The 10,825-nt window shown below is 41.7% G+C and overlaps 1 long non-coding RNA gene across 2 annotated transcripts; it reads left to right on the forward strand.

The window, feature by feature from the left end:
* The first annotated feature begins 7 nt into the window (after window positions 1-7).
* Window positions 8-10,054, forward strand: LOC130359396 (uncharacterized). 2 transcript variants are annotated; one of them, XR_008890137.1, is made up of 3 exons: window positions 8-135; window positions 6,705-7,034; window positions 9,776-10,054. It is a non-coding gene; the product is annotated as an uncharacterized LOC130359396 (long non-coding RNA). The 2 variants fall into 2 exon arrangements; XR_008890132.1 differs by having other exon boundaries at window positions 6,705-6,898; window positions 9,776-10,050.
* The last annotated feature ends 771 nt before the right edge of the window (window positions 10,055-10,825 follow it).

The raw sequence follows: 10,825 nt of genomic DNA on the forward strand, positions 1-10,825 counted from the left end.
ATGAGGTCGTGTCTAGAATGGAGGAGCTCTCGATGCTGCCTACAGGTCACGTGTCCTTGAGCGACCATGTGACGTCCTGGTCTCTCGCCGCACGGCCTGCAGGATGCAGCAGTGTACAGTATACAAGGAGATGAGGTGCGGGCGGGTCATAGGGAAGGTGTATTACACAATGGCGGCCGGTCCTCTATTACTATTATCAGTATGAATAGGAGAAAAACCTCTTCTTTAACCCCTTAAAGAGTATCTGCCACCAAATTAAAGTTTTAATAGATAGTTTCTTATGTAATTATAAGACACTTTTCTCTTCTCAACCTTTATGAGCAGGAAGGATGTTAGGAGTAATAAGGTAATGTAATCTGAGTTAGTTTAGAAAATATGGTTTGATTACAGGTAGTCTTTAACCCCTAAAGGACCAAGCCCATTTTCACCTTAACCCATTAAAGGACAACTGTAGTGGTACCGTTTTACTTATGCCCATGCCCGGGCCTCAAAAATAAACTTGTACATACCTTCCTACGAGCCCCCGTTGGTCCGGCAGTGCTGACGTCATTCCACTTCCTGGGCGTATCACCGGCCGTAGCGATGTCCCGCCCGGCCTGTGATAGGCTGAGCCGACTGTCATGTAAGGAGCTCTGGCCAGCTTCTTACATGACAGTCGGCTCAGCCTATCACCAGCCGGGGCGGGACATCGCTACGGCCGGTGATATGCCGACGGCTCTACGGTGTCCCCGTCCCCAGGAAGTGGAATGATGTCAGCACTGCCGAACCGTGAGGCCTGTGCCGGACCAACAGGGGCTCGTAGGAAGGTATGTATGACTTTATTTTGTTTATTTTTGAGGCACGGGCATATGTAAAACGATACCACTACAGTTGTCCTTTAAGGACTCAGCGTTTTTCCGTTTTTGCATTTAAATTTTTTCCTCATCACCTTCTAAAAATCATAACACTTTCAATTTTGCACATAAAATTCCATATTATGGCTTATTTTTTGCGCCACCAATTATACTTTGCAGTGACATTAGTCATTTTGCCAAAAAAAAAATCTACGGCGAAACGGAAAAAAAAATAATTGTGCAACAAAATTGAAGAGAAAAATTTCATTTTGTAACTTTTGAGGGCTTCCGTTTCTACGTATTACATTTTTCGGTAAAAATGCCACATTCTCTTTATTCTGTAGGTCCATACGATTAAAATGATACCCTACTTATATAGGTTGGATATTGTCGTACTTCTGAAAAGAATTATAACTACATGCAGGAAAATTTATACGTTTAAAATTGTCATCTTCTGACCCCAAATAACTTTTTTATTTTTCCGCGTACGGGCCGGTATGAGGGCTAATTTTTTGCGCCGTGTTCTCAAGTTTTTATCGGTACCATTTTTGCATTGATCAGACTTTTTGATCGCTTTTTATTCATTTTTTATGATATAATTTATATAAATTACGCACGCGGCGATACCACATATGTTTCTTTTTATTTATAAAAAAAATTTTGTGGGAAAAGGGGGGTGATTAAAACTTTTATTAGGGTAGGGGTTAAATGACCTTTGTTAAAGGACATCTGCAGCGTGATTAACACTTATCCCCTATCCACAGGGGATAGTGGATAAGTGTTTGATTGCGGGGGTCCGACCGCTGGGACCCCCTGTGATCTCCTGTACGGGGCCACGGCTGTCCCGTGCATTGGGCATGACGTTGCAGCCGGCACTCCTCCTCCATACATCTCTATGGGAGAGGCGGGGAGGCAGCGTTCGTGCCTCCCCATCTCCCCCATAGAACTGTATGGGGACGGGTAGGAGACGGGGCGTCACCGTCGACCTCTAGGTCGACGCTACGCGCCTTAGCGCTCACCATGAGCGCTAATGGCGGCGCCCCGTTAGGGAGATCCTGGGGGGCCCAGCGGTCGGACCCACCCGCAATCAAACACTTATCGTGGATAGGGGATAAGTGTTAATCACGCTGCAGTTGTCCTTTAACTTTTTTTTTTTTTACGTTTTTTGCAGTGCTATAGCTCCCATAGGGACCTATAACACTGCACACACTGATCTTTTACCCTGATCCCTGCAAAGCCATAGCTTTGCATGGATCAGCGAGATAGGGGCTCGATTGCTCAAGCCTGTAGCTCAGGCTTGGAGCAATCAAACCCAGATCGGACGCGACGGAGCTTTGTAAGGGGGTCTCCGCTCGTGTCCTAGCTGATCGGGACATTGAGATTTTATCGCGATGTCCCGATCAGCCCGACTGAGCTGCCGGAAAGCGTTTACTTTCACTTTCAGACACGGTGGTCAACTTTGATTGCCGCGTCTGAAGGGTTAATAGCGCGCGGCACAACGATCGGTGCCGCGCGCTACTAGCCCAGGGTCCCGGCTATGACTAGCAGCCGGGACCGACCCGGAGTGATGCGAGGTCACGGTGTGACCCCGTTTTAAACACCGGGCTCAGGGCGTACAGGTATGCCCTGAGTCCTTAAGAGGTTAAGGACCAGAGCATTTTTTGCACATCTGACCACTGTCACTTTAAGCATTAATAACTCAGGGATGCTTTTATAAATTTGATTCTGAGATAGTTTTTTTCGTGACATATTCTACTTTATGTTAGTGGTAAATTTTTGCCGATACTTGCATCATTTCTTGGGGAAAAACTCAAAAAATTTCATGAAAAATTTGAAAATTTAGCATTTTTCTAACTTTGAAGCTCTCTGGTTGTAAGGAAAATAGACATTCCAAATAAATTATATATTGATTCACACATACAATATGTGTACTTTATGCTTGCATCACAAATTTGACATTTTTATACTTTTGGAAGACATCAGAGGGCTTCAAAGTTCAGCAGCAATTTTCCAATTTTTCACAAAATTTTCTAAATCAGAATTTTTCAGGGACCAGTTCAGTTTTGAAGTGGATTAGAGGGGCCTTCATATTAGAAATACCCCATAAATGACCCAATTATAAAATCTGCACCCCTCAAAGTATTCAAAATGACATTCAGTAAGTGTGTTAACCCTTTAGGTGTTTCACAGGAATAGCAGCAAAGTGAAGGAGGAAATTCAAAATCTTCATTTTGTACACTCGCATGTTCTTGTAGACCCTTTTTTTTCTAATTTTTACAAGGGGTAAAAAGTGAGAAATCCCCCAAAATTCGTAACCCAATTTTTCTCACGTAAGGAAATACCTAATATTTGGATGTCAAGTGCTTTGTCGGTGCACTAGAGGGCTTAGAAGGGAAGGAGCGACAATGGGATTTTGGAGAGTGAATTTTGCTGAAATGGTTTTTGGGAGGCATAGCGCATTTAGGAAGCCCCTATGGTGCCAGAACGGCAAAAAAAAAATAATAATAATAATACCCATGTGGCATACTATTTTGGAAACTACACCCCTCGAACAAAACAAGGGGTACAGTGAGCCTTAACACCTCACAGGTGTTTGTTAAAGTCGGATGTGTAGATAAAAAGTTTTTTTTTCACTAAAATGCTAGATTTCTTCCAAATTGTACATTTTTACAAGGGGTAATAGGAGAAAATGCCCCCTAAAATTTGTAACCCCATCTCTTCTGAGTATGGAAATACCCCATATGTGGACATCAAGTGCACTGCGGGCGCACTACAATGCTCAGAAGAGAAGGAGTGACATTTGGCTTTTGGAAAGCAAATTTTGATGAAATGGTTTTTGGGGGGCATGTCGCATTTAGGAAGCCAGAACGGCAAAATGGCAAAAGCCAGAACGGCAAAAAAAAAACATGTGGCATACTATTTTGGAAACTACACCCCTAAAGTAACGTAACAAGGGGTACAGTGAGCCGTAACACCCCACAGGTGTTTTTTGACTTTCCGTTAAAGTCGGATGTGTAAATTAAAAAATTTTTTTTCACTAAAATGCCTTTTATTTCCCAAATTTACAATTTTTACAAGAGGTAATAGGAGAAAATGCCCCCCCCCCCCCAAAAAAAAAAAAAAATTTGTAACCCTGTTTCTTCTGAGTATGGAAATATCCCATGTGTGGATGTAAAGTGCTCTGCAGGCGAACTACAATGCTCAGAAGAGAAGGAGCGCCATTGGGCTGTTGGAGAGAGAATTTGACTACAATTCAAGTCGGGGGCCATGTGCATTTAAAAAGCCCCCATGGTGCCAGAACAGTGGATCCCCCACATGTGACCCCATTTTGGAAACTACACCCCTCAAGGAATGTAACAAGGGGGCCACCTCACTCCTGCTGGGCAAGGGCAAGGGTGATTGATGCCGACTCGAACTGCACCAATCACCCTTTTTTACTGGGTCACTGGTGACCCAATTGACCCGGAATCGCCGCAAATCGACGATCTGAATTGATCAGCGATTTTTGGCGATCGCTGACGTGGGGGGTCTCAGAACCCCCCAGGGCTTTGCACGGGGTGCCTTCTGAATGATAATGTTTTCATAATATAAAAAGTGACCAAAAATACGCTATTTTGGACTTTGGAATTTTTTTGCGCGTACGCCATTGACCGTGCGATTTAATTAACTATATATTTTTATAGTTCGGACATTTCCGCACATGGCAATACCACATGTTTATTTTTATTTACACAGTTTTTTTTTTGATGGGAAAAGGGGGGTGATTCAAACTTTTATTAGGGAAGGGGTTTAATTACCTTTGTTAACTTTAAAAAAAAAATTTTTTTTTGCAGTGCTAAAGCTCCCATAGGGAGCTATAGCACTGCACACACTGATCTCTTATGCTGATCCCTGCAAAGCCATAGCTTTGCATGGATCAGAGAGATAGGGGCTTGATTGGATTGCTCAAGCCTGTAGCTCAGGCTTGGAGCAATCAAACCCAGATCGTATGCGGCGGAGACAGGTAAGGGGACCTCCGCTCGCGTCCTAGCTGATCAGGACATCGCGATTTTACTGAGCTGCAGGGAAGCGTTTACTTTCAGACACAGCGGTCAACTTTGATCGCCGCGTCTGAAGGGTTAATAGCGCGCGGCACAACAATCGGTGCTGCGCGCTGTTAACCCACGGTGTGACCCCGTTTTAAACACCGGGACCGGGCATAGGGCATACAGGTACGCCCTACGTCCTTAAGAGGTTAAGGACACAATTTCATTTTTGCATTTCTGTTTTTTCCTCCTCACCTTCTAATAGCCATAGCTCTTTTATATCCACAGACCCATATGAGGGCACGTGGCAATACCAAATATGTAAAAAATGTTTTACTTTTTTATGGGAAAAGTGGTTGCTAAAAAATTTTTTTTGGAGGGGGGGGCACTTTAAAAAAAAAAACTTTTATTATATTTATTTTACACTTTTCATGTCTCCATTGAGGACTATAGCAATTATTAGTTTGCTATGCACTCTACTGTTCAGTTCTATATAATATCATAGTCCTGATTGGTGCTATCAGCGATCTTCTTGTACAGCCTCTCTCTCCAGGCTGCACAGAAGGATCAGGCCAGTCTGCAAACTGGAGGGAGGTAAGATCCCTCTGGTGCCCATTTAAGCTTATGGGACCATTGCAGTTGCACAGCAGAAGTGTGATAAACCCACAGGAACCTCCAGTTTTACTATAGATGCCGTAATCAGCATCGATCACAGCACCTAAAGAGTTAATGGCTGAAATTAGCTTAATCACAGTTTTCCACCATTATCTTTGAGTCCCATAGCTCACTGGCTTTGTTGTGAGCACAGCTCCTGCACTCCTAAATGTACAGCGCTGTGCGCAAAGTTACTCCATGCAGTGTCGTACATTTACATCACATGTCCTTAACCCCTTAACTTCCACGGACGTAAATGTACGTCCTGGTTTGGCAGGACTTCCAGCACCAGGATGTACATTTACGTCCTGTGTATGACCGCGAGCATCGGAAGGGTGCTTGCGTCATACACGGCAGGTTCCGGCTGCTAGCAGCAGCCAGGGACCCGCCCGTAATGGGCGACATCCACGATCGCGCGGATGTCCGTCATTAACCCCTCCGATGCCGTGATCAATACAGATCACGGCATCTGCGGCATTGCAGCACTTTGATTGGATGATCGGATCGCCCGCAGCGCTGCCGCGGGGATCCGATCATCCAGCATGACAGCCGGAGGTCCCCTTACCTAGCTCTGGCCGTCTCCCGGGGTCTTCTGCTCTGGTCTGCGATCAAGCAGACCAGAGCTGAAGATCACCGATAATACTGAGCAGTGCTGTGTCCTATGCATAGCACTGCACAGTATTAGCAATCAAACGATTGCTATAGATAGTCCCATATGGGGACATAAAAAGTGTAAAAAAAAAAGTTGAAAATGTAAAAATAAAAAGTAAAAAAAAAGTGAAAAATCCCCTCCCCCAATAAAAATGAAAATTGTAATTTTTTCCAATTTTACCCCCAAAAAGCGTAATTTTTTTAAAAATAAACATATTTGGTATCGCCGCGTGTGTAAATGTCCGAACTATCAAAATATAATGTTAATGATCCCGTACGGTGAATGGCGTAAACGTAAAAAATTAAAGAAGTCTACAAATGCTGCTTTTTTGTCAAATTTTATTTAAAAAAAATTAATCAAAAATTATCTAAAAGTTTTATATATGCAAATGTGGTATCTAAAAAATAAGTATAGATGACGGCGCAAAAAGGTAGGATTTCTAATGAATTAATTGATAAATTCCTCTGTAAAATAGGTATTTTGTTACCTACAATCAAGCAAGATTTCTGGCTCTCACAGATTTGTAACTTCTTTTTTCAGAGTCTCCTCTGTCCTCCAATCTTTACGTGTATTAATGGCACCTGTTTGAACTTATCAGTATAAAAGACACCTGTCCACAACCTCAAATAGTCACACTCCAAACTCTACTATGGTCAAGACCAAAGAGCTGTTGAAGGACACCAGAAACAAAATTGTAGACCTGCACCAGGCTGGGAAGACTAAATCTGCAAAAGGTAAGCAGCTTGGTGTGAATCAACTGTGGGAGCAATTATTCGAAAATGGAAGACCTACAAGACCACTGATAATCTCACTCGATCTGGGGCTCCACGCAAGTTCTCACCCCGTGGTGTCAAAATGATCACAAGAATGGTGAGCAAAAATCCCAGAACCACACAGGGCGGGGGGGGGGGGGGTGGGATTTGGGGACGGATTCTAGTGAATGACCTGCAGAGATCTGGGACCAAAGTAACAAAGGATACCATCAATAGAATGTCATATGGTCAGATATATCCAAACTAGAACTTTTTGGTAAAAACTCAACTCGTTGTGTTTGGAGGAGAAAGAATGCTGAATTGCTTCCAAAGAACACCATACCTATTGTGAAGTACGGGGGTGGAAACATCATGCATTGGGGCTGTTTTTCTGCAAAGGGACTAGGACGACTGATCTGTGTAAAGGAAAGAATGAATGGAGCCATGTATCGTGAGATTTTGAGTGAAAACCTTCCATCAGCAAGGGCATTGAAGATGAAACATGGCTGGGTCTTTCAGCATGACAATGATCCCAAACACACCACCCGGGCAATGAAGGAATGGCTTCGTTGGAAGCATTTCAAGGTCCTGGAGTTGCCTAGCCAGTCACCAGATCTCATCCCTCATAGAAAACCTTTGGAGGGAGTTGAAAGTCCATGTTGCCCAGCGACAGCCGCAAAACATCTCTGCTCTAGAGGAGATCTGAATGGAGGAATGGGCCAAAATACCAAACAGTGTGTGAAAACCTTGTGAAGACTTAGAGAAAACGTTTGACCTCTGTCATTGCCAACAAAGGCTATATAACAAAGTATTGAGATGAACTTTTGTTATTGACCAAATACTTATTTTCCACCATCATTTGCAAATAAATTCTTTAAAAATCAGACAATGTGATTTTATGGATTTTTTTTCTCTTCATGTCTCTCATAGTTGAGGTATACCTATGATGAAAATTACAGGCCTCTCTCATCTTTTTAAGTGGGAGAACTTGCACAATTGGTGGCTGACTAAATACTTTTTTGCCCTACTGTATATAGGGTTGATTTTATTTTACTTCTGTTTAAAAAGTTATAACTTTTTGCACAAAAATTTGTACGTTTAAAAATGTCCTCTTCTGACCCGTATAACTTTTTTATTTTTCCATATACAGGGATTTGTGAGTGCTCATTTTTTGCGCCGTGGTCTGTAGTATTTATTGGTACCATTTTTGTTTTGATGGGACTTTTTGATTGCTTTTTATACATTTTTAGGGTATACAAAGTGACCCAAAAAAATGTTGTACTTTGGTATTTTTTTATGTATACGCCATTGACCGAGCGGTTTAATTAACATTATATTTTTATAGTTCGGACATTTCTGCACGCGGCGATACCACATATGTTTATTTTTATTATGTTTACGTTTTTTTTATATAGAACATGGGAAAGGGGGGCATTTACATTTTTAATATGGAAGGGGTTAATGTTTTCTTTTTAAATAATTCAAAAAGGAAAAGCGTATATAAACCAAAGTATCAGTAAATCATTAAGCTTTATTAGTACAAAATGCACAACAATAAGACAGACATTTAAAAGAACATAAAATAACAGGAGATACAACTCCAAATCCACAGGGGCAGGAAGGGGGGATCTGGTCAGGGTACATCAAATTCATATATATTTTGCCAAAGGTACAGAAGATGTGTAAGCAGTGAGGAAACACAAAATGACCAGATCCCCCCCTTCCTGCCCCTGTGGATTTGGAGTTGTATCTCCTGTTATTTTATGTTCTTTTAAATGTCTGTCTTATTGTTGTGCATTTTGTACTAATAAAGCTTAATGATTTTCTGATACTTTGGTCTATATACGCTTTTCCTTTTTGAATTATTGATCACTTAGCGTAGGATCTAATTACTGTGAAGGGGTATTTTTTGGTGTTAATTGTTTTCTTTTTAAAGTTTTATTCAACATTTTTTTTTACACTTTTTTAGTCCCCTTAGGGGACTTTTAGGAGGAATCATAAGATTCCTCATACAGATCAATGTAGTTCCATAGAACTACATTGATCTGTGTGCTCTGTGCTTGATTGATAAAGTCTGGTCCAGCCAGGCTCTATCAATCACAGAGCCACAGCCAGCACAGGATGAGAGAGAAGCCCTCTGGGTACCTCAGCAGTGGATTGCTCCCCCGCGATCGTGCTGTGGGGGGCAATCCACCCCACTGGACTGCCAGTAGGGATCTAAAGCGTTAATAGCAGTGATCTAAAGGGTTAATAGCCGGCCATGGCAATCCCCGCTTGTCAGCCATCAGGTATGTTAACATACACTGTTAATGGCACAAGGACATGTATACATGTCCTTGGTCGTTAACAGGTTAAAATGGCGTGGTGTCGGGTATACCGGCTATTAGCGGTGGCCATCAGCTAAAGGAATCAGTTGTGGGCCGCCGAGTATGGCTTGGGATCAGGTCAGAAGCCTGCACCATACACCCTTAACAGCATATACAAGTCATTGGTTGTAAGAGGTTATATACACAGGGGTGTGTCGTCCAAAATTGTGTCCAATTAGCTGAATTTACCACGGGTGACTCCACCCAAAGTGTAGAAACATCTCAAAGATTATCAAAATTGGAGGCCCCCAGAGAGAAATTTCACAGTAAAGGGTCTGAATACCTCATGTATGAATTTTCATGTTGAACTTTAGTTTTTTCTTTTTTAGTAAATTAGCAAGAATTTCTAAAACTCCATTTTCATATTGTCATTATGGCCACAACATAACAAAATGTGAATAAAGTGAAAGGGTTTAAAGGTTAGTGTTTTAAGTTTTTTGTCCGATGTCATATTCTAAAACCATACTTTTTTTCTTTTTCTATCAATGTACAGACCTGGTGAAAATTTTTGGTCCCCTTCCGTTAAAGACAGAAAAACCTACAATGCTTCCTGAAATAACTTGAAATGGACAAAAGAAATAATGATAAAAAATTTACTGGAAATAACCTGATGAAAATCAGACACTGCTTTTGAATTCTTGTTCAACAGAATCATAAAAAAAATGAAAAATTAAATGAAATAACGAAAATGTATGTAAATAGGGTTTTCCAAGAGCTTGTTTCATTCTGACATAGCAGAGAGCCTTCTACCCTTTCTGGCTCAGAACATTACTGGTTGCTTACTTAAAGGGGGCTGGCTGTGAGGTTCAGCTAAACTCCTTCCTTCATAATGGCTGATAACTAAAATAATAATAGTAAAAAAAAACATATTTGGCATTGTCACATCAGTAATGAACCATACTATCATTTGTTATTCATACCACATGGTAAATGCCATCTGAAAAAAATTCCATAATACCTATTTTCTATTAGTCTCATCTCCTATAAACAGCAGTAAAAAGTAAAGGTTCAGATCTTTTAAATACAGTGACAGAAAAATAAGTTGGTTGGACACAGCGCCGTACTCATAGCTGCAGCAACGTTCTCTTGTGTCCTCTTGGTGTTCATGGTGTATTGCTAGTCAGTATTCTGTGCCAACAACATTGCTGGCGAGGATGTCAAGTTGCCATGACAAGCAGATGCTATTTGATCCAGTCAGCCTATTTAAGCAGGTGATGTAAGACCATTGTCTGAATGCCAGTGTAAGCTCAGATCAGTTCCTGTGCCGTTGGGAGACCCAGGGTATACACGACTAATATGAATTTACTGGATTGCAACAAATTAATTTTGGAACAAACCAGGGGAGCAAGATCTAAGCGACTTCCAAATCTCAAAAGCATGGAAACAAAGAAACATAGCATGGCCAGGGCAGTCAGAATTCTCTCAATACTGTGTACACGCTAAGGCCAGGGATGGCAGAGTTCCTTTGTAATAATAAATGGTCAGAAGGTCAGGACAGGTGGCAGTCCGACAGTCATGGTCATAAAACAAGCAGTGTTATAAA

The sequence above is a fragment of the Hyla sarda genome, chromosome 1 (genome assembly GCF_029499605.1).
Source record: "Hyla sarda isolate aHylSar1 chromosome 1, aHylSar1.hap1, whole genome shotgun sequence".
NCBI classification, from domain to species: Eukaryota; Metazoa; Chordata; class Amphibia; order Anura; family Hylidae; genus Hyla; species Hyla sarda.